The 17,784-nt window shown below is 38.0% G+C and overlaps 7 non-coding genes and 1 pseudogene across 7 annotated transcripts; all 8 read left to right on the top strand.

The window, feature by feature from the left end:
* The first annotated feature begins 47 nt into the window (after positions 1-47).
* On the top strand, positions 48-118 carry LOC117071867 (annotated as a pseudogene).
* Positions 119-1,021: 903 nt separating this feature from the next.
* On the top strand, positions 1,022-1,093 carry LOC117071838. Its single transcript, XR_004432578.1, has one exon. It is a non-coding gene; the product is annotated as a small nucleolar RNA SNORD113/SNORD114 family (small nucleolar RNA).
* An 889-nt stretch (positions 1,094-1,982) lies between these two features.
* On the top strand, positions 1,983-2,054 carry LOC117071834. Its single transcript, XR_004432574.1, has one exon. It is a non-coding gene; the product is annotated as a small nucleolar RNA SNORD113/SNORD114 family (small nucleolar RNA).
* An 890-nt stretch (positions 2,055-2,944) lies between these two features.
* LOC117071833 lies at positions 2,945-3,016 on the top strand. The gene has a single exon (XR_004432573.1). It is a non-coding gene; the product is annotated as a small nucleolar RNA SNORD113/SNORD114 family (small nucleolar RNA).
* Positions 3,017-4,565: 1,549 nt separating this feature from the next.
* LOC117071860 lies at positions 4,566-4,637 on the top strand. The gene has a single exon (XR_004432594.1). It is a non-coding gene; the product is annotated as a small nucleolar RNA SNORD113/SNORD114 family (small nucleolar RNA).
* Positions 4,638-5,845: 1,208 nt separating this feature from the next.
* On the top strand, positions 5,846-5,920 carry LOC117071845. Its single transcript, XR_004432583.1, has one exon. It is a non-coding gene; the product is annotated as a small nucleolar RNA SNORD113/SNORD114 family (small nucleolar RNA).
* A 944-nt stretch (positions 5,921-6,864) lies between these two features.
* Positions 6,865-6,938, top strand: LOC117071874. The gene has a single exon (XR_004432603.1). It is a non-coding gene; the product is annotated as a small nucleolar RNA SNORD113/SNORD114 family (small nucleolar RNA).
* A 4,152-nt stretch (positions 6,939-11,090) lies between these two features.
* On the top strand, positions 11,091-11,163 carry LOC117071875. The gene has a single exon (XR_004432604.1). It is a non-coding gene; the product is annotated as a small nucleolar RNA SNORD113/SNORD114 family (small nucleolar RNA).
* Positions 11,164-17,784: the final 6,621 nt, after the last annotated feature.

The raw sequence follows: 17,784 nt of genomic DNA, 5'->3' as shown, positions 1-17,784 counted from the left end.
AATTATTAGACAAAGTAAAAATGAATAGAGAAAAACAGGAAGAATCCTGGTTCAGTGGTGACTACTGGTGTCGTGTGAGTCATACGATGAATATGTGTCTGGAACTCTTGAGGTCCATCACAAAGTCAGTTTCTTCTGTTTCACATGATTCTATAGGTAGATGTCAGAAATATAGACTCAGTTTGTTTTTGGCCTTTGTGTTTTATGCATTTATATTTTATTTTATAATTGGACTAGTGAGAGAATCAATAAGCAAATATTTGAATACATAAAGATGAATAAGGTTAAGTATTGTCCAATTATAAAAATATTTGGCAAGGCAGCAAGCACTGTTAATATGTACTGGAACAGTGATAGCCAAGGAAAAATGAGTGATGCATGCCTGTGGCCTGTTTGGCGAGTGATAGTGTAGACAATATAAACTATAGATAATGTTTAAGGTATGGGTCAGTGGCAAGTTCAAAACTGCTAATTTTCTGAAGAGAAAATGAAATACACTTCAAATAATGATTGCCTAAATGACTCATTAGATGAAGATGAATCATGAGCGAGAATGTTCCATTGTATGCTCTGAACTCCTCTGTGCTTTGTGCTCTGCAGAATGGATGAATTGTGCACCTTGAAAAGTTCTTCCCTGGCCACCTGAGGCACTTGCATCACAGTTAGGCTCAGGCAGACTAATGTGAGTAATAGTCAACATTTTTGGTTTCCTTCTGGTGCCCTTTTAAGAGGACTTATTGTATTATAAAAATTGTATGATATTATCAAAGATGTCCACCTGCATTGCAGTGAAAGATACGGAAATGATGTGAAGCATTGTATTGATAATGCATATATAAAAACCTGAGGATATTTAATTAAGAGTATATCAATTTTGAAATGATTCAGTATACAAATTAGGAATATTAAAATTATTCTCGGGATTTTTTTGAACCATTAAGACTTAAAATTGCTAGTAGTGAATTAACAAAATCAATCAATAAACAAGGTAGAAATGAATGGAGAAAGAGATGAACAATCCTGGATCGATGATGACTGCTGGTGGCGTATGAGTCATATGCGATGAATACGTGTCTAGAACTCTGAGGTCCATCACAGAAGAAATCTAGCTCATTTTCTGTGTTTGATATAATCCTTTAGACAGGCATCAGGAATATGAGTTTGGTTTTGGTCTTTGTGTTTACATGTTTTAATTCTGTTTTTATAATTGGCCAATATAAAAACCAATAAACAAATATATAAATAAAGATGAGTAAGGTTAATCATTGTCCAGTTGTAAAAAATATTTGGTGAGGCAAGAAACACTATTAATATGTATTGAAAATAGTGAAGTCTGGAGAGAAGTAAATGTACATGTCTTTCACCTCTTTGGCTATGGTGATATGGACAGGATAATTATAGACAGTGTTCAAATTCTTGGTTAATTGTAAGTTTGAAATTGTTCATTTTTTAAAGAGAAAATGAAATAAGTTTACTCCAAATAATGATAGCATAGATGACTAACTAGTGATAGGTGAAAAACCAGGATTGATAGTTAAAATGCCTCTCTTTTGTTATTATCTTCTTTGCTCTGTACTTAGAATGGACGTACTTATTCTGATTTGAGGACTTCTTCATGGTCATGTGTTCTATTTGCACCATGCTTAAGAAGGAGCATGTGTACCAATGTGAGTGGCAGTCAGATTTCTTATATTTCTTTGGGTAGTTTATGTAAGAGGACTCAATGTACTGTAAATAAATATGTAATATAGCCAAAGATGGTGAATTTTATCTAGTGAGGGATATTGGAGTCAAAAGAAGTATTATATTGATAATTCACATACGAAAAACAGGGTAACTCATGAAACATATATTAATGTCAGAATGATTAGGGATATCTTTTTGGGGTTCTGTGAGTCATAAAGTTTAAAGTTATTATTAGTAAATTAATGAATTAATCAACAGGCAATGTAGAAAATAACAGAGAAAAGAAGGGCCAGTCCTGGATCGATGATGACTGCTGGTGGCGTATGAGTCATATACAATGAATACGTGTCTGGAACTCTGAGGTCCGTCTCAAAAGATACCTAGTCTATTCCCTGTTTCAAGTGATCCTACAGACAGATAGCAAAAAACAGAATGTATATATGTTTGGTTTTCATGTTTATGAATTTTTATTTTATATTTATAATTGGATCAATGAGAGAATCAATTAATAAATATATAAATAAGATGAGTAAGGTTAATCATTGTCCAGTTGTAAAAAATATTTGGTGAGGCAAGAAACACTATTAATATGTATTGAAAATAGTGAAGTCTGGAGAGAAGTAAATGTACATGTCTTTCACCTCTTTGGCTATGGTGATATGGACAGGATAATTATAGACAGTGTTCAAATTCTTGGTTAATTGTAAGTTTGAAATTGTTCATTTTTTAAAGAGAAAATGAAATAAGTTTACTCCAAATAATGATAGCATAGATGACTAACTAGTGATAGGTGAAAAACCAGGATTGATAGTTAAAATGCCTCTCTTTTGTTATTATCTTCTTTGCTCTGTACTTAGAATGGACGTACTTATTCTGATTTGAGGACTTCTTCATGGTCATGTGTTCTATTTGCACCATGCTTAAGAAGGAGCATGTGTACCAATGTGAGTGGCAGTCAGATTCTTATATTTCTTTGGGTAGTTTATGTAAGAGGACTCAATGTACTGTAAATAAATATGTAATATAGCCAAAGATGGTGAATTTTATCTAGTGAGGGATATTGGAGTCAAAAGAAGTATTATATTGATAATTCACATACGAAAAACAGGGTAACTCATGAAACATATATTAATGTCAGAATGATTAGGGATATCTTTTTGGGGTTCTGTGAGTCATAAAGTTTAAAGTTATTATTAGTAAATTAATGAATTAATCAACAGGCAATGTAGAAAATAACAGAGAAAAGAAGGGCCAGTCCTGGATCGATGATGACTGCTGGTGGCGTATGAGTCATATACAATGAATACGTGTCTGGAACTCTGAGGTCCGTCTCAAAAGATACCTAGTCTATTCCCTGTTTCAAGTGATCCTACAGACAGATAGCAAAAAACAGAATGTATATATGTTTGGTTTTCATGTTTATGAATTTTTATTTTATATTTATAATTGGATCAATGAGAGAATCAATTAATAAATATATAAATAAAGATGAATAAGGGCTGGGTGTGGTGGCTTACACCTGTTATCTTAACACTTTGGGAGGCCAACGCAGGTAGATCTCTTGAGGACAGGAGTTTGAGACCAGCCTGACCAACATGATGAAACTCCATCTCTACTAAAAATACAAAAATTAGCCAGGCATGTGCCTCTAATCTGAGCTACTTGGGTGGCTGAGACACATGGATCTCTTGAACCCGGGATTCAAAAATCTGCTTGAACCTGGGAGGTTGCAGTGAGCCAAGATCACGTCACTGCAGCTTGGGCAATAGAGCAAGATACTGTGTCAAAAAAAAAAAAAAGATGAATAAGGTTAAGCATTGTCCAATTATAAAAATATGTGGAAAGACAACAAACACTATTAATACGTACTGAAATTGGTAACAACTAAAGATAAGTCTTGCATACCTGTTACCTCTTTGAATGAGATAGACAGTATAAATTATTGACCTTATAAATATAAGTTCTGGGTCAGGGACAAGTCCAAAGTTATTTATTTATTTTATTTATTTTTATTTTTTTTTGAGATGGAGTATCACTCTGTCACCTAGGTAGAGTGCAATGGCACGATCTCAGCTCACTGCAACCTCCGCCTCATGGGTTCAAGCAATTCTTGTGCCTCAGCCTCCCTAATAGCTGGGATTGGAGGCATGCGCCACCACGCCTCGCTAGTTTTCGTATTTTTAGTAGAGATGGGGTTTCACCATGTTGCTCAGGCTGGTCTTGAACATCTGACCTCAAGTGATCCACCTGCCTTTGCCTCCCAACATGCTGGGATTACAGGCATGAGCCACCACATCCTGCCAGTTATTCATAAAAAAATGAAATATACCTCAAATTAATGAACATGCAAATGAGTATAAATGTTTACACATTCATTAATTTGAGGTATATTTGAAAAGCAAGGATTAATGGAGAGAAGGTCTCATTTTTGTTGTCATCTCTTCTGCTCTGTACTCAGAATGGAAGCACAGAAGCTGGTTTTCACTGGTTAAGAGCTATCTCTGTGCTAGCAACTAGAGACCAATGTGAGTAATAGTCAAAGTTCTTATCCCATCTTGGGTGTTTTGTTTAAAGGTTTATAGTGCATAAACAAAAAATATGAAATATAATCCAATAAGGCCAATGAGTAGCTCAGGGATAAATATGGGATGGATATGGAATGTTACACTAAGGGATGCTTGTATGAAAAGCATGTCCTGTGTTATTATGAAAGGTAGTAATGAGGGGATATGCTACTGTGAGGCTGACTGTATATACAAATTAGAGATATCAAGGCTCCTCTTGGGGTTTTGTGAGTGATAGTGTTTAAAAGTTATTAGTGGTGAATTAATGAAGTAATAAATAAAGTAACAAAGAATGAAGAGCATCAGAGCTAATCCTGGATCAATCATGACTACCGGTATTGGGTGGGTCTCAGTCAGTGAATACCTATCTGGAACTCTGAGGTCCATCAGAAAAGAAATATGGTTTTTTCCCTCTTTTGGAAGTGATCATGTAGACAGATGTCAGGAATATGCAAGGGTCTTGTTTTTGCTGTTTGTGAGCACAAGTTTTCAATCTATTATTATAATTCGATCAATGAAGGAACCACTAAACAAATATACAAATAAATTATGTTGGATGGTACTAAGCATTGTCCAACTATAAAAACAATTTGTGAGGCAAGAAAAGCTACGATATGTCCAGGCGCGGTGGCTCACACCCGTAATCCCAGCACTTTGGGAGGCCAAAGTGAGGTCGGGAGTTTGAGACCAGCCTGGGCAACATGGTGAAACCCCATCTCTACTAAAAATACAAAATTAGCTGGGCGTGGTGGCATATGCCTATGATCCCAGCTACTTGAGAGGCTGAGGCAGGAGAATCACATGAACCCAGAAGACGGAGGTGGTGGTGAGCTGAGATCATACCACTGCACTTCAACCTGGGCAATAGAGTGAGAAGAAAACCTATGATATATATTGAAAACACCAATGCCATTAGGAAATAAGTGGTATGAGGTTGTTATTTCTTTAGTTAGGGATGTTATAGACAGTGATAAATAGTAATGAATGTTTATGTTTTGTGTCAGTGGCGTGACTGATACTGTCTGGCTGTGTAGAGTAAATAAAATAGATGTTATCCCAAATAACCTATATGACTGAATCAGTGGAAGATAGAATGCAAAGAGTAACGCAGATAATGTCTTAATCTTTTCTGATCATCTCTTGTGCTCTGTACTCCTCAAAATAAATACACTCTGGCTGATTTTATCATTCTTTTTAATGGGAAGATCCATGATTGCATCTATGTGTTATATGGTGTATGGAGACAATATGAGTGATAGTCAACGTTCTTGGTTTCAGTGTTTTTTAAAAAAGATATTCGTAGTATTATTAAGAAGTGTTAAATATAATCATTGAAGGTAAGCTTTGGCCCATTTGTAAAAATAGGATTAATATAAAGCATTATGTTGATTAATGCATATATATGAAACATTGAATTTAATTAATGAAAGAGATGTATTGCTGTGAGTAATATTGACAGAGACAGATATTAGAGCTATTTAAGGATTTTACTCTCAAGTTTTTGTGGCTCTAAGGTAATTATTTTATTGTTAGTGAACTGATAAATTAATCAATAAAAACACATAGACACGAATTAAGGAAATGAGGTCCAAGCTTGAGCCGGTGATGACAGCTGGTGGCGTGTGAGTCATGGATGGTGAATACTAAGTGCCTGGAACTCTGAGGTTCAATATAATAGAAATCTAATCTATTCCTCTGTTGAAAAAAATCCTTTAGATAGATGTTAGTGATATCAAGGGCTATTTGCTTCCAATTTTACAGTTCATTGATTATGATTGTATTAATATAAATGAATTAATGAAAGAATCAAAGATTTAAATGATTAAACATGAAGAGAGAGAGAGGCATATCCTAATTGTTAACATATGTGGCAAGGAAAGAAATACTATTAATTAATTTGAAATGGATAATAAATGGGCCATCGGTTTTAACTCTCTGGCTAACAATCATAGAGCCATTGATAGAGCAATAACACTGATTAGTAGTTATCAATGGCTATGTGATTTTTTAGGTCAATTCTCAGGTCAACTGGGTCCATTGTAAGTTCAATATTTATTTTATTAAGGGGAAAATAAACGAATATTAACATAAATCAATAAATACCATCTGACAGAGTAAATGGAAGGTAGAATGGAAAAACGAATGGAGAGAAAGTCTCACATTTTGTCTTCTGCTCTTCCTGGTAATCCTCAGAACAGTCACTCCCTGCACTGATTCTGCCATGAGCACTTGCTCTGTGGCTGTTTTAAGGAACCTGCAGACAAAGGTTAGTAATCATTAAAGTTCTTGTCTTAGTTTGGGCCATTTAAGAGGGGTCAATGCATTATTAATAAGTAGAAAACATAATTAAAAAAGACTAACCATGGCCCCAAAATGAACATGGGGTTGATACAAAACATTATGTTGAGTAATGCATGTTTGAAACAATGAGGTCAGTTCAAGAAACAGGTCTAATTTCTGTAGGAACTGATCTTCAGATAGACAACAGGGTTATCACAGCTCTTGTTGTATTTTTTTCTGATTCATGTCTATTTCTTTATTATAAAGTAGTAAATTAATAAATAAATGAAATAGACAAAGTCTAAATGAAGAAAAAGATTGATGGTCTGTGGCCTGGTCCAGAGATGATGACTCGTGGGTATGAGTCAAGGATGATGAGTAACAGGAGTCAGGAAATTTAAGCTCCAGTATAAAAGAAATCTAGCCTATTGCTCAGTTGGAAATTATCCTGTAGACAGTAGTTAAAAATATTCAGTTATTGGCTGGGTGTGGTGGCTCACGCCTGTAATCCCAGCATTTTGGGAGGCCGAGGTGGGCAGATCACAAGGTTAGGAGTTTGAGACCAGCCAGATCAACATGGTGAAACCTCATCTCTACTAAAAATATAAAAATTAGTTGGGTGTGGTGGCGAGTGCCTGTAATCCTACCTACCTGGGAGGCTGAGGCAGGAAAATCACTTAAACCAAGAGGTGGAGGTTGCAGTGAGCCGAGATTTCACCACTGAACTCCAGCCGGGGCAACAGAGTCAGACCCTGTCTCAAAAAAACAAAAAACAAAAAACCCAAAATCAATTATCCTATACCCTATTCTTATGCTTTTGTAACTCATGGATAATGATTATATTATTACAAGTAAATTAATGCATGAATAACTCAAGTAAAAGAAATAAGTGAATAAAAACATGGCCACATCTGGAGCAAATATAACATGTGTAATAAAGCATGTCACAGTACTGATCTATTGCAGGAAGTGGGAATCGTGTCAGATTTTTAATCTCTCACAATGAGAAACATGTAGATAAATATATGAGTTGTCTATGTTTATGTTGAGTTGTCTTTGGTTTCCTGGTTGTTTGTCTTATCCCTAAATAGGGATGTTGTTTATATAAATAAAAAACTAATTTTAAAGAGGGCCAGTGACAAGAATTTGTTCCACAACAAGAGCTATTGTGCTCACTAAATTCCATTACAAAGTGACATCATCTGTTATTACTTTGGTCATGATCAACTATGCATGTGCTACGATGATCCATGCTATAATCTAGATCATGTGTAAGGATACTGATTTTATCTTAATAATGAATAAATGCATGTTAATAATAATCATTAGCTAAAAAGGATAAAGCAAGGGCCAGTAGCAAACACGTCTGGAAATAATGGTTGTGATGTAACTGGGTCCAGAGATTGTGTTCTTCTTAAGGCAAATATTTTGGCTCTTACAAGTGTTTGTATAAAGAGGCTATACATAGATGCACATTATCAGACATGTTCTGGGTTTCTGAGAGTTTACATATTGTTCTGTTTCTTTACAAAGAATGAATAATTGGCCAAATTGGTTTGTGAATGAATGAATGAAGTGGTATCAAGCACTGTTCATTGGTATGAAATTGCTCTGAAACAAGTATTTAGATGAATCTAATTGTGCATATGGGAGGTCCAAAGATTTAGGTTGTTGAGTGCATGGGTGGAGGCATTGAAGCTGACATGTTTTGTAAAGAACTCTCATTCTTGATTCAGGTGTTGGATTCAAAGGCATCCATTTAATTTATTTAAGTGCAGGATGTGGATGTTTGTTACTTGGGTAAACGTGTGTCACGGTGGTTTGCTGCACCTATCAACCCATCACCTAGGTATTAAGCCCGGCATGCATTAGCAATTTTTCCTGATGCTCTCCCCACCCTCCCCTGACAGGCGCCAGGGTGTGTTGTTCCCCTCTTGTGTCCATGTGTTCTCATTGTTCAGCTCTCACTTATAAGTGAGAATGTGCAGTGTTTGGTTTTCTGTTCCTGCATTAGTTTGCTGAGGATAATGGCTTCCAGCTTCATCCATGTCCCTGCAAAGCACATGCTCTCATCCCTTTAATGGCTGCATAGTATTCCATAGTGTATATGTATCACATTTTCCTTATCCAGTCTATCATTGATGGCCATTTGGGTTGATTTCATGTCTTTGCTGTTGCGAATAGTGCTGCAATGAACATACATGTGCATGTATCTTTATAATGGAATGATTTCTATTCCTTTGGGTATATACCCAGTAACGGAATTGCTGGGTCAAATGGTACTTCTGCTTCTAAATCTTTAAGGAATCACCACACTGTCTTCCACAATGGTTGAACTAATTTACATTCCCATAAACAGTGTAAAAACTTTCTTATTTCTCTTCAACTTCATCGGCGTCTGTTTTTTCTTGACTTTTTAATAATTGCCATTCTGACTGGTATGAGGTGGTATCTCACTGTGGTTTTGATTTGTATTTCTCTGATGATCAGTGATGTTGAGCTTTTTCTCTTGTTTGTTGGCTACATGTATGTCTTCTTTTGCGAAGTGACTATTCATGTTCTTTGCCCACTTTTTAATGGGGTCGTTTGTTTTTTTCTTGTAAATTTGCTTAAGTTCCTTGTAGATTCTGGATATTAGACCTTTGTCAGATGGATAGATTGCAAATTTTTTCTCCCATTCTGTAGGTTGTCTGTTCACTCTGATGATAGTTTCTTTTGCTGTGCAGAAACTCATTTGTTTAATTAGGTTCCACATGTCAAATTTTGCTTTTGTTGCAATTGCAAAGGCATCTATTTCAAATGCAAAATTAATAATTGAATTAATGTGACAAAAAAGAGGGACTTTCTGGCCAATTGTAAAAAGGGCATGACCCAATTATAAAAATTGATCTAAACTTGCTTACCTTTCATTTATTAGAATATTAGAGCACAGTCAAAATTTAGGATGTTTCATTCTTTTTACCATTTGCTTTCTGCCCTCCAGAATGTATTATCGTTGGTGAAGACCTTGGCTGGTAAGTCTCTGGGAAAGAAGACTATAGGCTCATACAAATAATGTGCAAAGTTCTTGTCCTTGGGTGGGGTGTTTACTCAGAGGTATTCATTGTATTATAAAATAATGCATAAATGACTACATCTATATACAGAATTAAAAAAGAAAAGGGATGAGAGTGTGTTACACACCAAAAATTAGAATGAGTCCAATCAGAACATCTGTGGAATTATATATTTTTAATATCCTGAAACACTGAATTTTATGAATAAATTAGTAAATCAGGAATGTTCCTTCTTTTGGTGAGGATCGTATACACAAAGAATAGTAATAGTCAACGTTCTTGCTCTGGGAGAATGGTGAGTTCAAGTTTGTTTTGTTAAGAGAAGCAAATAAATAATTTCACAAATTTACCAATACCTAATCACAAATAGCTAAGCAAATCAAGGAGGGAAACATGGATCAGTTTTTGATATTTTCACTCCCTTTTTGTAAGGGATATTCCTGCGTATTTTGTGTATAAATTTTTAAAGGTATAAAGTAATACATATTTATTTTTCCTTTTTTTCACCATCTGCTTTCAATTCCATAGAATGAACACACTGATCATTACAATGATTCTGTAATGATGAAGACCTTCATGGGTCAGTGTGAGTAATGATCCAAGTTCTTGTCATTGTTGGATGGTCCATTTAGGGTATTTAGTGTATGATAATAATAACACATAATATAATCAGTGAAGGCTACATAAGGACCAATGGTAAGATTGTATTATAAATCAAGTTTCACGATGACTACTGTTTTACACAACAGAAGTCCTTTTTAAAAGAGGAGCTTTACATTTTTAGCTCTGTGAGTATGGAATATGGAGTCAGATGTATGTAACTCTCATCGTTTTTATGTTGGGTGGTTCATATAAGGGTATTCCTGATATTGTTAAAATGGATAATATGTTAATTAATAAGATGGCGCTCCATTCACAAACCAGAGATAAGAATGTGGCATAAATCATTGTTTGTGATCAATTTCTACGATGGTTACTTCATGTTCACTAAATTGAAACCTAAATCTAGGTCTTTTCTTTTGGTAATATCCTCTTTCATTTGGTAATATCATCTACAGGATGGATAGACCAGAGCTGATTAAATTATTCTTCCATGATGAGGAACTTTACCTTATCCCTTGGAGTAAGGAGAATGTCATGCAATGTAAGTAATAAAGTTCTTGGGGTTGGGTTGTTAGTTCATGATTTCTACTGTCATTTAAAAAGATAATTAAATTTTAAAAGGTCATGCATAGGCCTATGATGAGAATGTGTTATGGACCGAAATTAATCCAATTTAGCACAAGTGAAGTATAAGAAAAAAAACCTTAGCTTTTCCATTCATTTTCAATAGTTAAATGTCACACTGTATGTTTGTCTCACTGATTATTTAAAGACGCTTCTCTTGATAAAGGCTGTTACTCATTTATGGAGTCAGTATTCTAGTTGTTGAGTAGGATGGTGGTTCAAGCTTGTTCATTTGATATCTAAAAATGTTTCAAATTAAATGTAGAGGGGCCATGTCTGGACCAATGATGTGAATGGAATGCATCTGAATAAAAATTATGATCAATCATTTTTGAACAACTGAGGTCCACTGCAAAAAGAAGAACTAATATGTAAACCTTTGTGGGAATAATGTCAGGCAAGTTTGAGAATCTAGTTCCGGAGCTTGAGAGGGTTCACAGATACTGATTTTATACAATTAGCAGATCCACTTGTTTGGATCAACACACAAGTATATTCATGAGGAATATAATTAATTCAGTTCTGAAATACCTTGGTCCATCAAGAAAAAAAAACATTAAATTTGTCACCACTTTGGGTAAGAAGCATCTAGATAGAAGTATTTAATAGTCAATGTTCTGTTCCTAGTTTGCTGTGGATTCCCAGATGTTTGATTCATTAAGACAAAAAAAAAGTGAAAATTAAACAAATATGTGTATAGCTAAATAAATGGGTGCCAAGTATGAACCAATGATAAGGGTATTTCATTATTTTCTACATCTGCTTTGTAAGCCCACAGAACAGAGGTAACTTGGCTGTTTTAATAATTATTTAAAGGATGAAGATCTTGACTGTTACCTGTGTGGCCAAGGAGAGTGTAGAACAGGGCGAGTCAGATTAAGTTTTTATTCTTGGTTTAGCCTTTTGTTAGAGATGATGATTATTTATTATTTAAAAAGAAGAAATGACTTTATGCAATCATAAAATCCAAGAAGACCATGCCTGAACCAATGATAAGAATGAATCCTGCCAAGTGTCATTTTGCAAAACGAGATCCATTTAAAAAGAGGTTTGGTTTGCTACCTCTTAGATTAAGGAGATTATAGGCAGATTCGAGCCTTAGTCAAAGATCTTGTTCTTGGGTTAATTGTGTTCTCTTGAGTTTTATTATTTTATTAAAAATAATAAATAGTTAAACAAGTACAAAGCGTTTATGCTAGTAAAACTACAATGGCCACTCATGACCAGTTGGGAGATTATATCATGAAACAAGGATTTGTTTAACTTGGGTTAACTGTTTTACCACTGTTTGAGGAGGTCTTGGAAAGATTTAAATGATAGTCAATTTCTCCCCTCTTTCTTGGGAGTAGATTCTTTGTTGTTGACTTTGTTTTTGAAAATGAGTAACTGACTAAATTAATGAACAACAAAAACACTAGAATGGACAAGAATATTCAAATGATAACATTTCATGAAGCAAGAATTATGATCAACACAATTCTGCTTCTCTGAAATCCATTTAATAGAAAAGAGTCAGTCTGTTTTCTCTGTGTATAATGAGGTCAGAAACAGGTGTTAAAACATTCAGTGTTCTTGTTTTTGTATTTTGGTGGGTTCATGGAGTTGATTATTATGATTAAGGAAATAAGTATATAAAAAAGTAAATTAGAAGAGGGCGAATCATGAACCAGTGGTTAAAATGTGTTTTGAAACAAAGATTATAAGTATTTCAGTTCTGCACCATGGACTTTTATGAAACGAAACCTTCATCTTTTATATCTTTATTTTAATAGTACATAGTACCATTCTGCATATACTACGGATATATTTTAGACATTTTTGCATGCTACTTATATTGAGTTTTTTTCACTATCTCAGTTATAAATTCTAGTGAATTGATTTATTTGGAGGTGGTAGTAGGAAACCCCTGTACCCCATATTTTAAAATTTTCTGGCAGGTGATATCGGAGAGAGTACTAAAATAACTAATATTAAGGTATTAATTTCATCTCAACAAGTATTGATGCTAATTCTTGTCATACCCTATGTCAGGAGTGGCATTTATATATGAATTTAGTTCCACTCATTAAGTAGCTCTGTGAGATTAGATAGAGACCCACTTATAAATGCAGCAATTTAATAGAATAGGGAAGGTAGATGGGCTCTCTGTGAGGTTAGAGGTAGACCCACTTATAAATGCCACAATTTGATAAGATAGGACAGGTAGATGGGCTTTCCAGAAGCACAGAAGGTATGCCTTCAGCTCAATCTTAGTGTCAGGTGAGTTGTGGAAGAGATAACTCCTGAGCCAGTGACAGACTCACTAGTCTATAGCTCCGCAAAGCTGGGGACCACACTCCTTTCCTTCACTGCTCTGCCCCTTGTGCCTTACATGGAGAGCACACACAATAAGCACCTGTTGAATGAGTAGGTGAATACATGGTGAATAAAAGAATGGAGGAGTGAAGCAGTACATGAACAAATGAGTCTTCGAGTAAGCACAGGAATGAATAAATGAAGTAATAAAAACGGGAAGGAGTACATGAATGAGTGAATGGATCAATGATAGGTCCATGAGTGACTGAGTCAGCGATAAGTGGATAAATGCATGGTGAGTTAATGAGTGGGTGAGTTCATGTGTAAGTAGAAATGTCACAAAGTGAATGAGTGGATGATGAAAGACTAAGTCAATGAGCAAATGAATGGAAGACTAACAGGTCAAGGAGTCAAGAAATGAAAAAGGAACATGTAAATGGATGAGTGAGTCAATAGGTCCATGAATTCCTGAATGAATTTATGAATTAACGGATAAATGAAAGTCAATTAGTAATAAGGAAATAAATGAATAGATGAGTCAATGTATGAATCAATCAATGAGTTAATGACTCAATGAAGAACCAAATGAATGAATTAATCTATGAATGAGTGAGTTTACAAATGAATAAATCAAAGAAAGAGGAAACAATTGAATAAATTAACTGGGTAGATAAGTCAGTGAATGAAACAAATTATGAGTGAATAGATAGACAAAGGGATGGATAAATGATGGATATATTACAGCTAATGAATAGAACAGTGAATTAGTGAGTGAGCATATGAGTCAGTGAATGAGTATGTAATCAAGGAATAAATTAGCTCTGGGAATGAGTAAGTGAATAAGTGAATGAGTCAATAAATTAGTGAATTAGTCACTTATTGAAGCGTAAGGCAGTGAGTGAATGAACTCACACTGGGACTCTTTCCCTGACTGTTCCACAGAGAATAGTCATGCCCCAGCTTCACACCACAACATAAATAATCAGAGCACCCACCCTACACTATCGTGGGCGTTTGTTTACGTGTGATCACTAAACTGATGTGCCGCAGGAGCCAGGAACTGGGTCAAATTATTCTCTCTATCCCTGGTGCCTGCCCAGCTCTGAGCCTCGGAAGAGCACAGTAAATTGTTGCTGAATGAATGAACGATAGCTAAAAATACATGTGCTTTTTCGGAACCAGGATGGGCCGTCTGAGAATGGCCTGGGAGCTTTTCTTTGGGGAGGTGTGCTGTGTGTCAGATGGTTTGTGGCATCCTCCTACGCAAGTCCAGAGTCTGCCTTGAGTCCAGCTTCCTGTGTCCAGTGCCAGACAGTGAGACAGGATACTGGCAGTTCGAACTGCCCTGGACGTTGGCCCATCCTTGGGCAATGCTGGCTTGGCATGGTGGAATGGAAGCCCTAGGTCTTCCCGAAAGCTGCCCTTGCCTCTGCCAAGACAGGAGATCAGAAATAACCCGGTCTTGTTTTTATGCCTTCAGCAAGTGGGCCCACTCCATGCCTTTCCAAGCAAACCACATTCCTCCTTGCTGTAATTGTGGGACACTGGGTTGAAGTACCCCTTGACCTTTATCTGGTAGATGAGAATAACAGTCTCCTGCCTGGGTGGATGTGCTGCTTTACAGGAGATTATTTAATACATGTTACATACATAGCGTGGTACCTGGGAGGAAACAGATGTTTCAGAAATGTTACATGCCAATTTTCTTCATCTCCACCCAACGTAGCTATTTTTGATGATTTCAAATGCATTAATTTAAAAGCTCTCAGATGGATGTGATACTCAAATTCCCCTCTTCCAGAAGATTGGAGAGTTCAACTGAGTTCTAGGAAGAATACCAGTCTGGATGGTATTCTGGGTCAGTCCAGACCTTCAAGATGGCGTGGCATGCCCTTCTACCAGGGAACAGTCAACCAGAAAAATGAGTTGGCAATATCCACGCTCTATGTAGGACACATACACGAGACCCACCCTTCATCTCTCTACCCTTCCCTCCCTTCCTTCATTCAACACATAGGTATTCAGGGCCCACTGTATGCCTCACACTGACCATTTCTTGTCTTCTCTTATCTTGGCTGGCTCCTGACCCTGGATTTCATCTCTCACTGCTGTTCTCACGTCCTTCCTTTGAACTTGGCGATCGGTTCTTGGTCATCTGGTGTGAATACTGCCCTCTCCTTCGTGAGGACTTGATTTGGACTTCCTACTTCAGAGCACATCAGGTAGACTCCCCCTTCTTAATTCGGGGCATTGGGAACTCCTATTCTGACTCTTCTAGGTCAGCTGTTTTCCATCTGGGCAAGCTTCAGCCCCTTATAAGAGGAGCTTAGGTTGTGTTGGTGGCAGGGTGACATCTGAATGCTGGGGTTGGGTGGCAGCGTCAGCACGGAAGGCTTCGGGCTAGACTCTGAGATTCGCCTGGTGCCTGAAAGCTGGTCTAGGAGAGAGGAGTTAGGTTGTCACTGCCCCCTTGTCCACTGAATTCCTTGAGTAATGAGGCAAAACAACCTTTCAACATTCAGCAACTTGCAATTAATTTAGTTTTCCCATCCCTCCCACTGGTTACTCAGCCTGTGCTGGGCCTGACACACATGTCACCCCCTCTCCTATCTTCACAGCCCCCCGCCCTCTCCCCTAGCTTCCTTCCCACAGTCTTCTGTTCACATCTGCCCTTCCTCACTCCTCCATACCCACGCCAGAACCCACATCACATTGTCTGCTGTGAGCTGCCAATTTATCCCAAAGGGCTATGAGCTTCTTGAGGCAGGTGTTCTTTTTATGTCATTATAATCCACAGAAGGTCTAGACATCAGGAAATGTTAGGTGAATCAGGTGTTCATCCAGTCATTCATTTATACAAAAGGTATTGGGCTCTTTCTGTGTGCCACAGGCTGGGTGGTAGAAGTAAGTAATCTATCTTACAAGAAGTAAGACAGATACCACCTCTGCCCTTATAGAGCTCCAAGTCTTGGGTGAGAGATTTTAAGCAAATGTTTCCCGCAAAAGAATTTAATTACACTCGTGATAAGTGCTATGAAGCCATGGCTCTGGGGACCGTCATTTGCTCGGCCACCTGGGTTGGTCCTGATGTTCCCCTTGCTTCTCTCCTTGGCTTTGAGGAGAGCCTGAGAGAAGGACAGGACTCTAGCCATGGTCAGAGATGGCCAGTGGCTTTGGCTCCCTGGGCTCAGGTCCGTGGGGTGTTTGGACATCTAGGAGGAAAGAGGAATGACTGGACCTGGGGGTTTACGCTTGGCTGTTAAGCTTGAATTCTGCTTGATAATGACCTGGGCAATTGTGAGCCGTCGAACCCTGCCCTTTGCTCAAGCACCTCACCTGTTAAAGTCTCTGCCGAGTGTCAGGGTTTAGTCTTCCCTGTCAACTTCCAAGTATTTCTCTCAGATATTTTGCTAAATGACAAACTAAAGGTAGACTGGAATATGAGTTGACCTTTTCTTTTTCCTCCACTGCAGTTCTGAGTTTCTTAAAGTGGTTGCCTGAGAAACAGTGATATCCTGCAGGCAGCTGGGCCACTGGACATGCGCTGTTCCAAGCATCATCCCTGCTGCCTCCTCCTTCTGCCTTTGTTGTTCAGTCTCCACCCAGGCACCCATCCCTCCTCTGTAGAACCCCCAGTGAGCCCGCAGGTCCCTCTTCTCATCTGCACCACCATGCCACCCAGGCTTCCCTCACCTTGGGCTGGTCTTTCTGCTCCCACCTCCACTCTGTTCTCTTCCTGGGAGGTGGAGTTAGAGCAGTCTTTCTAGAATGCATGCCCCAGAGTCCCTGCTCCTGAAAGCCTGCTCATGACTCCCATAGACCCCAGGATGGAGCCCCAGTTCCTTGGCCTCCTGCCATGCTTCCCACTACCTGCCCCCTGCCCTTGTGTGCTGCCTGCCAGAGCCTGCCCAGGTCTCCGGGTGTGTGCGTCTTTATGCCTTTGCCCCTGAACCCCTCTCTGTGGCCACCCTCCCACTGCTCCGTAGATGCAAGACTGCTCTTGCTTTCCTCCCTGCGGAGGGCTATGTTGCCCCACACTTGAACTGTTACATGGTCATGAACTTGACCTTCATTCATAACATTTGTTGCTTGGTCATGATTTGTTTAGGTGTCTGCTTTCACAACCAGACCTTCAGCTCCCTGAGTATAGGTGCTCTGTCCTGGTCATCTCAGACTCCCCCACTGTCCAGTACAGAACCCAGTGCAGAGGGGCTGATCATTCAGAACGTTAGTTGAATGAAGAAATGAGTGGATGCACAAAAGGGTAGTTGTACTGTCATACTGGGGCACAAATTATATCCCTGGCGGAGAACTGGGTTCCCTGGCATGGCGGAATATCACCTCCTTCTCCAGCCAACTCCACTTTGCCTTCCACCTGTGACTCATTAAGAGCTATGTGACCTTAATCCTTGAAATTGCCTGGGACGGAGCATGTTTTCACTCAATGGCATGGACATGGGGATTTTATTCCTTTCTTAAATAAATCTCACTCCCCTAGGAAGCTTGGACAGGATGTGGGCAATCGAACTAGGGCTTGAAACTGAATGTTTTGCAAAAGGCCCCTTTCGAAATTTGAAACCCTGTGGCCACTGGCCAGAGCTGAGTCTGGCTTGTGGGGGTCGCGGGGGCCTCCTCTCAAAGAAGAGAAGGGAAGATTGAAAATAAACCTAGGCTGA

This window comes from Trachypithecus francoisi, unplaced genomic scaffold, assembly GCF_009764315.1.
Source record: "Trachypithecus francoisi isolate TF-2019V2 unplaced genomic scaffold, Tfra_2.0 Lachesis_group3, whole genome shotgun sequence".
NCBI lineage: Eukaryota > Metazoa > Chordata > Mammalia > Primates > Cercopithecidae > Trachypithecus > Trachypithecus francoisi.
The sequence above is the reverse complement of the archived record's forward strand: the minus strand, read 5'-3'. Positions and strand labels throughout refer to the sequence as shown.